General features: G+C 34.7%; 1 protein-coding gene across 3 annotated transcripts in view; it reads right to left on the bottom strand.

Moving 5' to 3' along the window:
* Positions 1-18,166, bottom strand: part of sema6ba (sema domain, transmembrane domain (TM), and cytoplasmic domain, (semaphorin) 6Ba) — a 151,695-nt gene that overhangs the window by 106,016 nt on the left and 27,513 nt on the right. Inside the window, exon 2 of one of the 3 annotated variants that reach the window (XM_051134614.1) lies at positions 7,731-7,935. The exons of the other annotated variants lie outside the window; for them this stretch is intronic. The gene's annotated coding sequence lies outside the window, so the exon portion shown is untranslated. The remainder of the gene's footprint in view (positions 1-7,730; positions 7,936-18,166) is intronic. 3 annotated transcript variants of the gene reach the window in all.

Genomic DNA, 18,166 nt, shown 5'->3' with positions numbered 1-18,166 from the left:
AAAGACATTGAATTTCCATGATAAGAAAAGGCAAAAAAAAAAAAAAAAAAAAAAAAAAAAAAAAAAAACCTTTTGAAATCAAGGGAAAATGCAGTTTAACATATTTAAAAAAACTAATAAAATAAAATAAAATAACTAAATTAAAATTTAATAAAAATACAAAAGTATACAAACTCATTATAGAAGACCTGTTAGTCATGCTGTTGTAGACATTATTTGCATTTCAAATGTATTAAAACATGTCAAAAATACATAAATGTATTTTTGAATAAAAAGACAAAAAAAACATCATGTAATTGGTCAAAAAATACAAATTTAAAAAGAAAAAAAAAACTTTAATCCCAAATTAACCCCTTTTAGAATGTTCATTGGTTCCTTTTCCCTTTTTCTTCCCTCCATAAGACAGTTTAAACTTAATTTAAAAAGGTACTTCACAGCTGGCAACTTTAATAAAACTTGGCTGTCTATGCAGTGTTACACGACTAGAGAAAACTCTGGTGAAAAAGGTAGGAAAAGTTCAACACCCATAATGCACTGCGCTCAATTAGACTATCTGCTAGCAGAGAAACAATAATGTGATCTGTATTTTTTTTACAAAAACCCTGGAGCTGTCAAAGCTCCAGAATTATTCATTCATAAACACCATGGAGGTTCTGGGGAGCTGCACCACATGACATTTTAAAGCTTAAAAATAAAATAAAATAAAATAAAATAAAATAAAATAAAATAAAATAAAATAAAATAAAATAAAATAAAATTCAAAATCTAAATTAAATTGAAATACAAATACAAAAGTTAATCAATTTAACACTCATTATAGAAGACTTGTTATTCAGACATGTTGTTGTAGACATTATTTGCATTTTAAATTATAAAAAAAAAAAATAATAATAATGAATGCATATTTGAATAAAAATATAAAAAATAAGCATCATGTAACTGGTCAAAAAAATAAAGATCTAAATAAAAAATTAAAAAATAGAAATTAAACTTTTGCTTATGTTCATTGGTTCCTTTTCCCCTTTCAAAAAGATATTTCACAGCTGTCTATTTAGTATCACACGACTAGAGAAAACTATGGTGAAAAACGTACAAAAAGTTCAACACCCATAATGCACTGGGCTCGATTAGACTGTCTGCTAGCAGAAAAACAAAAATGTGATCAGTAGTTTTCACAAAAGCACTGGAGCTGCCAAAAGATATGAAAAATGCATTATCTGCCAGACTTTTGCTGACAAATAAATGGGGATGTATTAGTGTGGGTAACACAGAAAAATAATACACAGCTCATTTACTTACACTATTGACACTGCAACAATACAACGCAGGTTGAAAATTGTCCAACTTACCCTCAAGTGTCAAGAAACATCTTTTCAGCTTGTATTTTAAAAGAGGAAGTGTGTGATTTATACATCACCAAAAGTAACTGGTCAAAAAAAATGGTTTTCACAACAAAACCCACCCACATTAAACGGTCCCCCTTAAAAATCACATTCCAGGGGATGAAATACACGTTTTTTTGTCAGGGTTCCCCTGCTAAATTCTTATTTCAGAGGCTAAATATGATGTTACTGGGGTGGCTTCAATCCGCGCACATCAAAAACAACCCACGTCAACAGTGTTAAAGCAGCCCAGTTCCGCGGAAAAAAAACGGCAGATTTGGCAACGCTGCAGCAGGTTTCCCTAATACTTTCCCTGTCCGCTATTGGCCATCAAACACAAGCTCGGCCCTAAACTCGCGCCATTGGCTGAATCAATGTTGCTGTGTCAGGCTGACCAACCAAAACATAATTTTTATAACAGCATTTACACTTTTCAGGCCAATTGTCCTACTTAAAATGACACAACATATATATTCCACACATTACAATCACAAAGTGAGACAAACTGTGAACCGATCAGCTGTGCAACAGGCATTCACAAAGTGCCGATAGATGTGTTTTTCTGCCTCTTAACAAAGACATTTCTCTCTCTTTCTCTCTGCATGTGTCATCCTGACAGTCTTGTCAGATTAACTGCCTAGTTAAGAACCGCGGTTGTTTGTTTGTGCGCGCATATGTGTGTGTGTGTGTGCGTGTACTGCTTCATTGTTCCCTGCAGTGATTTCTGTTTCCGTTTCCAGACACAGTGAGTGAGCAGTTAGTGGATTAACTCTCTCCTACAGGGAATCGTGGGCAATATTGTGCTGTACGACAGGCGTAATAAAATATAAGGCCTGTCTTTAACAACAATAAAAGCTGTTAGACAGAAGCAGTGGTGTCTATAGTGCTCTTCAGTTCTGGTGATTAGGGAAATCATGTGAAATTCAACGCTGAAATTACGCTATTGGGTTCAGCGCTCTATTTATCTACAGAGACAGATGAGAATACGCCGTCATACGAAACAGAAGCAGGCAAGTGAGGTGATTTGTGTATTAATTGGCTTGTAGATTAAACGTGTTATTAGACAGAAGACAGGGAGTGCAAACAAACAACAAACATGCATGCCTGCATGTTTCTAAAGTGTTGTGAGTTATTGCCGAGCATTGCTCTGCAGTTGCTAGGGTGTTCGATCATCTCACCGGGAAAGTTTAATTGCTTAGAAAAGTAATAGCACACCTCGTCTGAACAAGCTGCATGATTTGAGGCATCATTCATCTGTCTGTTGTGTAAACAGTGAGACGGGTTACGTGCAAAAGGTAAATACTTAAGGTTAGCACTGACACAAATAAAATATAACTCAATTTAGCTGCTTCTTTTAGAGCTCCTCGCCTTACTTTATAGCATCACACTTATCTGAGCTAAAACACTTTTTCTATTATTTTGCGCTTTTATGATTGATGCATTGGCATTTGGATTTCACACAAGGCAAAGCACATTTTCATTTTCTTTATCAGTGATGAAAACACACTGTTTTTGTGTCTTTTGGCTTTTGGGAAATTGCTTTGTTTCCCCAAGAAAACAGAAAAAAAGAATACTTTGGAAGTATTACTTTCATATTTAATTACAAATTAATGTATTTCACAAACAAAATACTTCATACAAAATGTTTCAGAAAGAATGAATCATATATGAGATAGATAATACAGCTGAATCAGAATTTGCATACACTGTAAAAGGTTTTCACCAGTTTCAACTTAAAAACTTAAGTTTAGCAACTTAAAAGTCATTTTAACTCCTTTTATTGTAGTTGAAATGACTTAGTAGTAGTTTTAAGCTGATTTAACTTAAAATTTAACTCAAAATGTGCAAATATTAACAATGCATATAATAATAATAATAATTATAATAATTATATATATATATATATATATATACATATATATTGTGCAGGATAGACAGTTCAGCTGAATCAGAATGTGCGTACTATATTATCAGTGCATATAATAATAATAATAATAATAATAATAAAAATAATAATAATAGCATACTATATATCTATAAATACATAAAAATAATAAATAAAGAAGGATAGATAGTTCAGCTGAATCAATGCATATAATAATAATAATAATAATAAATATGATAATAGATAAATTATTATTATTATTATTTTTACAATTATTACTTATATTTTTAATTATATTTTTAATGATAATAATGATTATTATTCATATTCATATTATTATTATTATTATTATGTAGATAGTTCAGCTGAATGTGCATACTATATTATCAATGTATATAATAATAATAATAATGATAATATAAATAAATAAATAAATAAATAATTGCATGCTATATATGTATGAATACGTAAAAATAAAATATTATAAAGCAGGATAGACAACTCAACTGAATTACAATTTGCATATTATAAATTTATGGATTATGCATATATAATAATATGTAGGACATAATAATTTAGGATAGATCAGCTGAATCAATGCAAATTATAATAACCATAATAATAATAACAATAGATAAATAATAATTGCATACTACACATACACACACACACACACATTACACACACACATATATATATATATATATATATAGAATATGCAAAAAATAATACATAAAGTAGAATATAATATGCATCCCAAATAATATGCTACACTACATTCTAGTTGGATTTCTACTTGAAAAAGTGCAATAGGGTGCAAATTGAAGTCACACAAGCACATTTAAATCAAATGCAACGTTAGTACACTGAAAATATTATGTCAAAGAATGTTTTCAAAGTATGCATGTTTAATACTTATATGCAAATATCCGATATCCAATCGCTTGCACTACATAAGTACATTGTTTTGTCATTACCAAGTACTAGCAAAATGTCTTACTACATAGTCCAAAGTACATACTTTTCTTTCTATTAATTGGGATTTCACCTAGAAAGGCACATGGATGCATCTCAGAGACAGGACTTGTTACATCCTGTAAGCACCACCAGCCTGATGGTTGCCGGCCACATGGACCACTATTCACAGCAGAGAAACATTTGCGCTACAGTCAGTTTGAATGCATCTCTATTCACCTGGATCACAGCTGTATTTAAGAGGGTGGACAGCACACACTCCAGCTGCGATGCAATCAGACAGATGAGTGGCAGAGAGAGAGGAAGAGAGGGATAGAGACAGGGATGGTACGGGAAATCAGTATTCCACAGTCATGCCTTACGACTGCGACAGCTAAGGACACCTCAAGAACGCCAGCGCCGCCCCACACACACACACACACGCACACACACAATCATTTCTTACTGCTAACTGTGCTCTCCCATCCTGCATTCCCTCTCACCTGCAAACTGTCATCACAAACACACACCAACATAAATATTCACTCACTCAGTCTACCTCTTTCTCCATATATATTCAGATGAGAGGTTAAAGCCATTGAATAAAACAAGAGGGACTAAAGCTGCGCAATAATCTAGGTCACCTTCACCTTAATCAAACACACACACGCACACAGAAACCGCACTCCCACACACATGCGCTATGTGGCTTCTTGACTTTGTGTTCTGGGCCCATTCATCATACTCCTAATTCTTCATATTGATTTGTGGCAAACACAAACCCAGGACCCTTTCCGAGCTCTGAGCTGCTGTAATAGTGTTTCTGTTAGTTTGTCTGAACACATGGGGCTTTAGATAAACTGACTCTGCGGAGACATCAGCTACCCTTGTGATACTAGCACACTGCATAGTGTGCAGTCTGTCGTGCTATCTATTTAAATTCAAAATGCAATTCTTCATCCTATTTAAAAGTGCTGGGCGGTTTGACCAAAAATCTGTGCTGTGACCAAAAAAGACCCTTACTGCGCCTTTATATGAATCAGAATGCATTAAACAGCTGTACCACATGAGCAGTTTTTGATCTAAATTAGATTGTATAATTTCAAAATTTCAAAACAAAATTAGAATGGTCTGACCTTAGCTTTGTGTTCAGGCAACATAGAACATCTCTAAAATGAAACAAACAGCAAACGGGCTGAATGAGACGCAAATTCGCTCTCTGACAGCAGGTGGCGCTTATGGAACAGCAGCGATACAGCATTTCCTTAATTTCCGCTGTAAACGAAGCAGAGCTGCGCTTTAAAATACTACTTTAATATGCATTATATGGAGGTAAAATGAAAAGAAAATAGCATCTAAACTCCTCTGAAGACAGTCAGTTCCCCTCAGAGATACATTCATATGAAACCCTCCCGCCCAGTTTAGTATTTAGGATTTTCTTCCTACATTTCGCACACCATGAACAGTAAGTTTGACCTGCCTGCTACTGTATTTTCTCCTCTATGTACTGGCCTTCAGCATCTCTGGCTTCTGTTAACAGCATGTTTACTGTTAGTTTATTAGCCCAGTTAAAGAATTAGTTGTGTGTTATTAATAGTTCTAAAAGTTTTCCAACTATTAGTTAGAAGTGTATGCAGTTAACAAGGATCTCCTCTCAATAAATGACGCTGTGTAAGTTGCTTAGGCACTTTTTTTAAAGGCGTTTTTTTAATTTATACGGTTGGCATAATTCAAACCGGTTTACCATTTAAACTACTACAGAGTGTTTTCACGACATGCCATCAGTCGTCATCAACCATCAACCATATTGGTGGCACTGAATGTAAACAACGCCACTGAACCGAAGAAAACTAGCATATTTTGCTGCTGAAAATGGTCAATTATTGTTATGTTTTGGGCTGCACTAATCGGTTCGACCAGGAAAAAACATATAGTGGAAGTACTACAGACTGCCAAAAGTTATAACAAATCAAGGAGAAGAGTGCAAAAAACTGTCTGGGGAACAAAATGCGTTTGTGGCTGGCCAAACTGAACCAGGATTTCCAGGGCAAGAATCTTGACAACATTTGTTTTTTCTTATCATTTCCGGTCAGGTAGGTGAAATATTCAAATCCTCAAAGGCTGCCCCCTAATAGTCGACTAAGCGTTAGTCGATGAGAAGAGGCTTGGTCAACCAAAATTTTAGTAGTCGCATATGATAATATATCAATGAATAATAATATATAACGAATAATAAAGAAATTATAGATCGACATAGATTGATAGATAGATCGGTAGATGAAAGAAAGTTACGCAAATTACATAATCAGATTACTTTAAAATTTGCAATAAAATATCAAAAAGTAACTTTTTGTTACTTTTCAGGTACTTTTTCAAGTAAGTAATGCAAGTTACTTTGTTTTCCCATTTCGAACATATTTTACGAGGTGTCTAATTCATGCAAATTAGTCCAACCTCACTTATGCGAATTCATAAGATTTTTGCTAAATCGTACATATTTTACAAGTTCCCAAATTCATATGAATTTGCACAAATTACCTACTCTAACCCCGCCCCTAAACCCACCGGACGCTGGGATCTAGATAAATCATACAAAATCATACGAGTAAGGTCATACAAATTCGTACGAATTAGCCACCTCGTAAAAAACGTACAAATTGTTCACAAGGTGTTTATTTATAAAATAATTAATCTGTCACTGTGTTGAGGGAAACTGGGAGTCAGGCACTTCCTTTTAGAGGTTTATTATTCACACTTTTACATTTGCTAAAAATATAATTTTTTGTTTTTAAAAAACAAATGAGCAAGCCCATAGATGACAAAAGGTAACGCAAAAGTTACATAATTAACATAACGCAATTAATTAGCTAATTTTTTATGGAGTAACACAATGTTGTAATGCATTAATTTAAATAAATAAAAGTAACTTTTTCCCAGCACTGATTGTAAGTCAGATCACTTGGAAAAGTAATAACAGAACACTTCAAAATCAAGTTGAGCGCATTGCATCCTGGGATACAATATTCCAATCATTATAATCTACTTGTTTACTGCACATTTTGACAATTGTAATAGGTCATCATTTTATTCCATGCATATAAAAATATTCATACTATGCAATGGTATAAATATGCTGCTAAAATAGAAAGCTATTCAGAACATACCCACACACACTGCATTACCAGCTGATGAATGAATCACATCTTTATTTTATCACATAGACAGCCTTATTGGATAATATGCTCTTTCCTTAAGAGCTTGTCTTTCTGCCCATTTTTCTGTAAAGAGACTTAAGGCAATACTGGATTTTTTTTTTTTTATTGGGGTGGAAGCTAAATGTCGTAATGCACTTTTCAATTTTCTGGCCAATTTATATGCTAATGAGCAGGGTACATCTCCATTAGATTGGCTGGCAGACGGCAGGGCGATCAGGTGATTTTCTGCTCTCTTTCTCCTTCTGTGTAATTAAAGGGGCCGACGAACAGCTCAACATGGCTGCGCAAACCCACCCCTTCACCTCTCTCCAGCTCTCCTCCTCTCCCGGGGCGGTTTCGCAGGACAGAACTGCTTGGTATGGCGAGTGTGTAGCTGGGTCTGGACGCTCTTTTCACGGCTGCTGGAATGGGATCGCTGTCGGGGGGCAGGAGAGCTCAGTATCTGTAGCCTTCTCGGAGTATCTCATTGTATTCTCTCCTCCTCTCACCTTCTTTATCTCTATGGAACACCGCAAATAAAACCAGTTCAGAATTCTTACTAGAACGCCATCACAGATACCTCTGACATATCAGCAAGTCTAGTCCACACTGCAGCTTATTGTGGCCAAGAACTTCCCACTTAACAGGAAGAGACCATTTGATTGACATGTGAAGTGAGTGTGTGGCAATTAAAGGGATAGTTCTGTCATCACTTACTCAACCCCAAGTTGTTCCGACCTGCATGATTTTCTTTTCTTTCGATATTTTAATGAATGTGGGTAACCAAGCAGTTAACGGTAGCCATTGACTTCCATAGGTTTTTTTTTTTTTTTTTTCATATTATGGAAGTCAATGGCTACCGTCAAAACTTATAGGATTTCTACACTGTAAAAAGTTTTCACCAGTTTCAACTCAAAAACTTAGGTTAGGCAGCTGCCTTAACATTTTTAAGTTAAATCAACCTACATCAATCTACTGTACATACATTACATTTGCATATGGGTTTCTGGGTAAACTATCCCTTTAACAGTTTTGTAAATCCAATACGAAATAATTGTACTTTTTAGGTTATCACCCAGTCATTCGTTCATTTTCTCCCACACATTGGATTTAGTTTTCCGATGACGTGTTTTCCTTTTGGGATGTTAAATCTGAACTCAAATATAACTCTAAAAGCAAAGCGGGATTTACTAGTATGCACAAGGATATTATGTTTATTTGCTACTCAAACAAAAGTATCTCAAACAAAACTTACCCTAATCCTCACAAGATTGGCAAAGACTAGTTTTTCTTCTGAAATGTTCACCAATGCATGCTAAAAAAAACACCCTAGCAACCATATAGCAATATGCTAAAAACACCTAGAACATCCCAGCAACATGCTTAACTCAAAACACATGCATGAACCATTTAATTTGACAAAATACAGTAAAAACAGCAATATTGTGAAATATTATTTCAATCTAAAATAACCATTTTATATTTGAATATATTTTAAAATGTAATTTATTTCTGTGATGCAAAGCTGAATTGTTAGCATCATTACTTCAGTCCTCAGTATCACATGATCTTATAGAAATCATTCTAATATGCTGAACTGAATGGTGCTTAATATTTTGTAAAAACTTACTTCTGAACAATTGCATGCATCAATTAATACAAATTTGATAAAGACCTGTGCACCCTGACTCTGCATAAAAAAAGAAACAGCCAATCATACTGGAGCTTGTCATTTTAAAAATGCTTTTGCAATTACAGCGCATCTGACAATCTGAGACCTTCCCTGACATAATGTTCCTTTATGTCAATTCGGCCTGTTCCCAACCCAGTCGCCATCAAAAGATAAGACACTCTTGCACTTTGTCTTTCAACGTTGACAGCAAATCATCAGAATCAGCCATCAGAAAAAACTGACAGTGTGCCATAAGATCAGTCTCCCCAACAGCACGACAATGTCACAATAATGTCATTCCAAAGTGGGAGAAACACATTTCCGCAGCACAGTAAAGGCCTCGCAATATTCCGCCCATGTCACAGAGACCACAACACTGTGATATTCCATCAAAACACAATATTGAGTGATGAAATGAGCTCTGTAGAAAGACCAATGAGACAAATACTCATACATACAGTAGAATGACAGATAGATAGAGATGGACGAAGTCTAAAACTAGAAAGGAAAGAAAAAGAAAGGTGCCGACAGACTAATTAAGCCGAAGGAAGATATCAAGTTTGATTCAAAAGGTGAGACATTCTGACAGATGTGACACAACTGACAGTGAATTAAAGTGATAATAAGAGCAATACCACCTGATACTCAAACTTGCAAACTTAAAAAAAAATCTCAATGAAGGTGTTGAATAAATTATGAATTAACAACAATCAGGAAGTTGCAACCCTTTTTTTTTTTATCTCACACTAAATTTAACACATTTGAAACTCTGGGAGATGCTGTCATCTCTTCTTTTAATTAAAGCTGATGTCATGTCAAAATAACAGGAAAAAAAAACAGGAAATTTTATTTAATGTGCAAAAATAACTACTACAGTATTTAAAGATTGACTTGTCAAATAACAAACAACAGTAACGTGGTACTGTCCAAAAAAAAAGTGCTAAAAGCACCCCGAACACCCTAGCAACCACCTAGCAACGTACTAAAAAAGAGAATTTCTTAGTAGTGTCATAACAAGATGCTAAAAACGTCAGAACACTTTAGTAACGACATAGCAACACCCTAACAACCATATATAACTCAGTGCTAAAAACACTCAGAACACCCTAGCAACCCACTAAAAGAACAGAATATTTTAAAATGTCATAACAACATGTTAAAAATGTCAGAACACTTTAGTAACCACATAGCAGCACCCTAACAACCATCTGCAACTCTCTAGAACTCACCTTGAAAAGTGCTAAAAACACCCAGAACACCCTAGCAACCACCCAGCAACATACTAAAAGACAGAATTCCTTAGTAGTGTCATAGCAACAGGCTAAAAATTTCAGAACACTTTAGTAACCACATAGCAACACCCTAACAACCATATGTAACTCTCTAGAACTCACACTGAAAAGTGCTAAAAACACTTAAAACACCCTAGCAACCACCCAGCAACGTACTAAAAGACAGAATTCCTTAGTAGTGTCATAGCAACAGGCTAAAAATTTCAGAACACTTTAGTAACCACATAGCAACACCCTAATAACCATATGTAACTCTCTAGAACTCACACTGAAAAGTGCTAAAAACACTTAAAACACCCTAGTAACCCCATAGCAACACACTAAAAAATGGAATACTTTAGTAATGTCATAGCAACATGCTAAAAACGTCAGAACACTTTAGTAACAACATAGCAACACCCTAACAACCATATGTAACTTGCTATAACTCACCTTGAAAAGTGCTAAAAACACTCAGACCACCCTAGCAACAGAATACCCAAGTAATGTCATAACAACATGCTAAAAATGTCCGAACACTTTAGTAACCACATAGCAACACCCTAACAACCATATGTAACTTGCTATAACTCACCTTGAAAAGTGCTAAAAACACTCAGACCACCCTAGCAACAGAATACCCAAGTAATGTCATAACAACATGCTAAAAATGTCCGAACACTTTAGTAACCACATAGCAACACCCTAACAACCATATGTAACTTGCTATAACTCATCTTGAAAAGTGCTAAAAACACTCAGACCACCCTGGCAACAGAATACCTAAGTAATGTCATAGCAACATGCTAAAAATGTCCGAACACTTTATAAGCCACATAGCAACACCCTAACAACCATATATAACTCAGTGCTAAAAACACTCAGAACACCCTAGCAACCCCATAGCAACACACTAAAGGAACAGAATATTTTAAAATGTCATAGCAACATGTTAAAAATGTCAGAACACTTTAGTAACCACATAGCAACACCCTAACAACCATCTGCAACTCTCTAGAACTCACCTTGAAAAGTGCTAAAAACACCCAGAACACCCTAGCAACCACCCAGCAACGTACTAAAAGACAGAATTCCTTGGTAGTGTCATAGCAACAGGCTAAAAATGTCAGAACACTTTAGTAACCACATAGCAACACCCTAACAACCATATGTAACTCTCTAAAACACTTAGAACACCCTAGCAACAGAATACCTAAGTAATGTGTGTATATATATATATATATATATATATATATATACACACATGTATATAACTCTCTAGAACTCAACCTAGAAAAATAAGTGCTAAAACACTCAGAACACCCAAGCAAACCCACAGCAAAATACTAAAAAACAAAATATTTTAGTAACATAATAGCTACATGCTAAAAATGTCAGAACACTTTAGTAACCACATAGCAACACCCTAATAACCATTTCTAACTCGCTAAAACTCACCTTGAAAGGTGCTAAAAACACCCAGAACACCCTAATAACCCCATAGCAACATAATGTCATAACAACATTCTAAAAAATGTCAGAACACTTTAGTAACCACATAGCAACACCCTAACAACCATATATAATGCACTGCAACACACCCTGTGAAGTGCTAAAACACTCAGACCACCCAGTAACCCCTTAGCAACATGCTAAAAGAGGAAGAGTTTACTCAGAAGAGTTTTTAGGAATGCCCTACCATACAGAACTCCCTACCTAGAACTCACCTAAAAAAAAGTGCTGACCTTAGTAACCACATAGTAACATGTTTAAAAAAAAAAACAGAACACCTTAGCAACCACATAGCAACATGCTAAAAAAAAAAAATCTTACTTTAGTAACCGCATGACATTCCAAGATTACCCTAACACAGCGGCAGTAACTTTAACTTCCTTTTTCAGCTGTAAATTATTAATTTTTTTTTTTTTTGCAATTCAGTTTGGTGCCACTTCAGAAATTACACACTTCAAATTTAAGGTCCAAATTATTCCACACGCATGTTGCTTTTAACAGATTTAGCTCTGAGCATCAGAGTTCTGCCTGTACCTTCCATTCCAGTCCAGCTGTGTGCGTGAAGCTCTCTGATACAATGATGGCAGGACCCCTGAGGCCTCCAGAGGGCCAATGAGAACACTTAACTTTTTATTAACATAACATTTGCGCTCTTAATTACCCCATTTGCATATCTATCCTCAAATTCATAGCTCTGAGCTGTAACACGTAGCCATTTGGCAAATGTTATCCATTTAAAGGTATCCTTGGCAGGCTTCATTCTGATCTCTCTTAATCCACATCACTGGGCTACACAAGCACAAAGAACTAAACTGAATGCATAAGAACTGCTACAATGCAACTACCACAGTCAAGACCTAGAAAGCGTGTAAGTACATCGATTAAATAGTCCATGTGACATCAGTGGTTCAGCTATAATGTTATGACGTTATGTTGTGACCTTACTACCCTTCTGGACTGCATAGACGTTGCTGTCTATGCAGTGTCAGTAAGCTTTCATATGTAATAAAAAATATCTTAATTTGTGTTTTGAAGATGAACAAAGGTCTTACTGGTTTGGAACGACATGAGGGTGAGCAATCAATGACAGAATTTACATTTTTGGGTGAACTACCCCTTTAATATCCAGTCTAAGCTTGTTTCCACCACAGGATAAAAAAAAGTTTATTTATTTCTCAATTCTGACTTTATAACTCACAATTCATGCTTTTTCCCACAATTCTGAGGAAAAAAGTAAGAATTGGGAGATATAAACTCAGTCAGAATTCTGAGATATCAATTCACAATTTTATTTTTTATTTCTGTGGCAGAAAAAAAAAAACATGAGATGCAAACTTAGAATTCTAAGAAAAAAGACAGAATTGCAAGATATAGATATAGATATACTCAGATTTGTGGTATATAAACATAAAAATCTGAGATATTAACTATAAATTGTAAAAAAAAAAAAAAAAAAAAAAAAAAAAAAAAAATCAGAATTAAGATTAAAAAGCCGTAATGACTTTTTTTTTATTCCGTGGCAGAAAAAAACATAATTATGAGATGTAAACACGGAATTGTGAGAAAAAAAATAGAATTCTGAGTTCATATTTTGCAATTCTGACTTTTTCCCCTCACAATTCTGAATTAAAAAATTGCAAGATATACATGTGAAGAGTCAGAATTCTAAGATATTAATTCACAATTGCAAAAAAAAAAAAAAAAAAAAAAAAAAAAAAACCCGTCAGGATTTAGATGAAAAGTTGCAATGACCTATTTTTTTTATTTTATTCCATGGCAGAAAAAAACAACATAATTCTGAGATGTAAACTCATAACTGTAAGAAAAATGTCAGAATTAAAGATATAAACTCAGAATTGTGAGATATAAACTTGGAATTGTGAGGCAAAAGTGAGAATTATTTATATTTTGCAATTCTGACTTTTTTCTCACAATTCTGAGTTTATGAGTAAGAGTTGAAGAATTGCAAAATATAAGCTGAGAATTGTGAGATAAAAAGACACAATTACCTTTTTTATTTTTTATTCCACAATGGAAAATTGGCAACACTGCCATGTAACTTTCTCAATTATTGTTCCGATGCATCGAGCTGTGACGCTCGCTCACAGTGTAAAGATGGTGTAACTTTAAATTCTAATGATTAAAATATTAAACAAAAAATCCCTTTAAAAAAGTAAACAAAAAATAGAAAACTGTGAAACTCACAACTGACAGTAAATAAAGCCTCCGTTCACAATATCTCATCAAACTGTGAAAGTTTCCAATTGACAGATCGCAAAGTTTAAACATTTAAACGAACACTTTGTTTGTTTGTTGACATATGGATTTTGAGTGTTAGAAACATAACAGCTGTTTTCCTTGCACTCTGCCCATTTTTTCCTGATCTGTTTGGATCAGCGTGTTATTACGAATGAACAGAGAGCTGTGCTTATGAATACACAATCACAGCGGGAGAGCAGCGAGAAAGAGACAGCCAGAGACGAGCCGAGAACGAGAGATGCAAGAGTATTAATGTAAGCTATGGAACCTATAATCATATGCAATGTTCTCAGGCTAATTTCGGGGGCTGGTGAGAAGCGACCCACCTTGGAGAGAGCAGATCTGACAGGTGAGAGCATTCAAACAGCTCTCTAATTGCAGCTCAAACAATATAAGAACAAACATAAGAGTGTCATCACACTTACAATTTAAAAACTTCATTAAATCAAAATTTCATTGCTTTGAGGTCATCTGTATGCTATTATATGCCAGCTAAAACATTTTACAAGCTGACTTGGAAGTATAATGATAACCAAAATTTTCATCAGGCTAACATTTGAAAATTCTTTATAACAAACAGAATAATGCAAAAGTCTCCTAAACGTAAGAGCAACAGACATAAAAGATGAGTCTGGGCTCCTACACACAATCAAACGCCATCCAAAAGTTCTCCAAGCTTTACAGTCTTACGTACGACTCAAAGCCTGAGAATATCTCCTGCTGATGCTCCCTCTGATGAATAAATCGTTACCGTCTGACTCACTGATTGGCATCTTACAGCTTAAAATCACTTAATTAACCGCCGAGCTCTCAGTTGTCTGGCGTTCCGGATGGCTGGAAATCAACATGGTGCTTTAAAATACTAATAGCTCACAACTAGCGTGCATGTCTCAGTTTATCTGACTAGCGCAGCTTTAAAAGTGAGTTGGTGGAGAAACAGAAGTGCTGCATTAACTTTGTTAATTTTAACTTAAACTACACTTCTGTTCAAAAGACTGGGGTAAATGTTTTGTTTGTCTAATGTTTTGAAAGAAGCCTTTATGCTCATCAACGGTGCATTTATTCGATAAAAATACAGTAAAATCATTTCTATTTTAATATAGTTTAAAATGTAATTTATTCCTGTGATGCAAAGCTGAATTTTCAGCATCATTACTCCAGTCTTCAATGTCACGTGATTCTTCAGAAATCATTCTAATATGCTGATTTAATGCTCAAGAAACATTTATGTTAATTAATTTATTATTATCAATGTTGAAAACGTGTTACATTTTTTTGATGAATAAAAAAATCTGCATTTATTTGAAGGAAGCCTTTATGCTCATCAAAGGTGCATTTATTTGATAAAAAATACAGTAAAAACAGTAAAATTGTGAAATATTATTACAATTTAAAATAGATGGTTTCTATTTTAGTATAGTTTAAAATGAAATATATTCCTGTGATGCAATGCTGAATTTTCAGCATCATTACTCCAGTCTTCAGTGTCACATGATCCTTCAGAAATCATTCTAATATGCTGATTTGATGCTTAAGAAACATTTATGATTATTATCATTGTTGAAAACAATGTGTTACATTTTTTGATAAATATCTTAATCCAAAAAAAGATCCAGCATTTATGTGCAATACAATTTTTTGTAGAATCATATATTATTTTACTGCCTCTTTTGATCAATTAAATGTGTCCTTGTTCTATAAAAATATTAATTTGCATTGCAGGCACGTTCTGCATGTGTAAGCAGCTTAAAATCACTTTTCTTCAGAAAATATTAAAATATTTTTTTATGTAAACGGCATCCAGAAAATTATGACAGTGTTTAAGCATCACATTAAAATAAAAAGAAATCAAAAATCTAGTTTTGAGAATAAACTCACAGCATTACAAAAATAAAATATTAATGTTTTGATTAATTGTCTGACTTTGCTGTTCTCCACCACATGAATTTGATGTTACTTTCCCTACTAATTTAATCACGTAATGCTATGAAATCAATCTCCTAGTTTTTTAACAAAATGTTACTACATTAATCCTGCAATGTTATGACTTTATTCTCATAAAAGTCTTACTAAGAGATTATTCTAAAAACGTTATGACTTCTCTAAATTTTCCTTATTATTTTAATGTAGCACTTAAGCACTGACACACAAAATATTAAAAAAAAAATTCCTGTTTGTATCAAAACAAAACCAGAAGTCATTTTTTCTGTCTAAACGATCTCTGCTTCCAGCCCACTATAGACTGAGTCATCACTCCTTTCATAACACTCGAAGTTACATTTAAACAGACATGAAGGTCAACATCAGAGAACTGTTTGATTGAAATTTACTAATATTTCAATGCTTGCACTGACTCAGTTCAACATCTTGATGGCCTGGGATTGAAATGCACTGGACTCCAACCCTGCTGACAGGCGTATGCATGGTGACATTTTACTCATAAAGCACAGTGTCTCTTGTGCTTGCATCTCTGTCTCACACTTTCATGACCTCAAAATCCTCAGAGAGGCAAAGCATCAGCAGCTGATCTGAGCTCAAACCGCCTGCGGAAAGCCGGTCCGTCTCCAGGCAACGGCGCGATGCTCTGCCGCTTTCCTTGCGGCCCAGGGACCGTTCGTCTCCGGAGCCTATCAGCTAACCGCTAAACTGCTCCTTTTCACCGTCACAACCGCTCCGACATCCGCAGACCCATTTCCATCTCGCGGTCTCCGGGCACCGCTCTAGCCTAGTCGCAAATGTCTCAGCGTAAGGAGCTGGAAATGAAGTGAGTCGCTCGACTAAACTTCACAGCGAGACTCATTCAAAGTCGATGCGAGAGAATAGAAGTGTATTTCACTCACCGCCTGATAATGACTCTCTCCCGCCTGCCACAGTCCCACTGGAGAGTCATAACCTCAACTTGTTTCCCAGCTCTGAGTTCCTACAACTTATAAGTTGCAAGCATCTATTAAACAGCAGCTCTGGTTAATGGATGCAGCGCTGCTGTGTGTGTTTGCTAGAATGCACCCAGTGGTATTGAAATACATGGACTTTCTTAAACCTGTTTTAGGCCTAGAAAGGGAAAATTACCTTAAAATGCATATTTGCAATTTAATTTAAAGACAAATAATCTACATTTCTGTATCGTTTTAGAGTTTTCCCCAGGAGTTCATTACACATGGCTGTAGCAACCATCTATAACCATTTTAAAACCTTAAATTAAAGATTATTTGCACGCTCGCATGTTGTACTCACGCAAAAATGAAGATTCTGTCTTTAATTATTCCCCCAATATCATTCCAAATCCGTAAGACCTTTCATCTTCGGAACACAGATTAAGATATTTTTGATAAATTCCGAGAGCTTTCTGATGCTGCATAGACAGCAATGCAACTACGACGTTCAAGGTCCAGAAAGGCAGTAAGGACATTGATAAAATGTCCATGTGACATCAGTGGTTCAACCGTAATTTTATGAAGCAACAAGAGATTTTGTTTTGCGCCAAGACCAAAAATGACGACTTTAGTCAACAATTTCTTCTCTAAAATTAAGGTTAAACCACTGATGTCACATGCAGGGTCAGAAAGTTCTTGGATTTCATCAAAAATATCTTAATTTGTGCTCCGAAGATGAACAAAGCTTAACATAAGGGTGAATAATTAATGACAGAATTTTCATTTTTGAGTAAACTAACCTTTTAAACCTGGTAATTTTTGTGGAACAAAAATGAGAATTTCACAAATTTTTAAACAGATCTTTGAACGATGTCCCTAGTGAGCTGTCGAGCCCAAAAAAGGACAAGAAGAACACCAAAAAAGCATGATTTGATAAATTTGTGTATAGAAAACAGGGAATTCAAGATGGTTCTATTCTATAATAAGGTACTCATTTGAAGGAAATTTGCTCTAGTGCAAAAAAAAGTCTGTAAAAGTAAATAAATAAATAAAAAATAATAATTATTTTGTTAAAAAAAAAAAGTTTTCAATGTTGATTTTCTGTGTTTTTTAAAAGACGTCTCTTTTTAAGTCTCAATTTATTTGGTAAAAAATACAGTAAAA

This window comes from Labeo rohita, chromosome 2, assembly GCF_022985175.1.
Source record: "Labeo rohita strain BAU-BD-2019 chromosome 2, IGBB_LRoh.1.0, whole genome shotgun sequence".
NCBI classification, from domain to species: Eukaryota; Metazoa; Chordata; class Actinopteri; order Cypriniformes; family Cyprinidae; genus Labeo; species Labeo rohita.
This window is presented reverse-complemented; position numbering and strand designations above follow the sequence as displayed.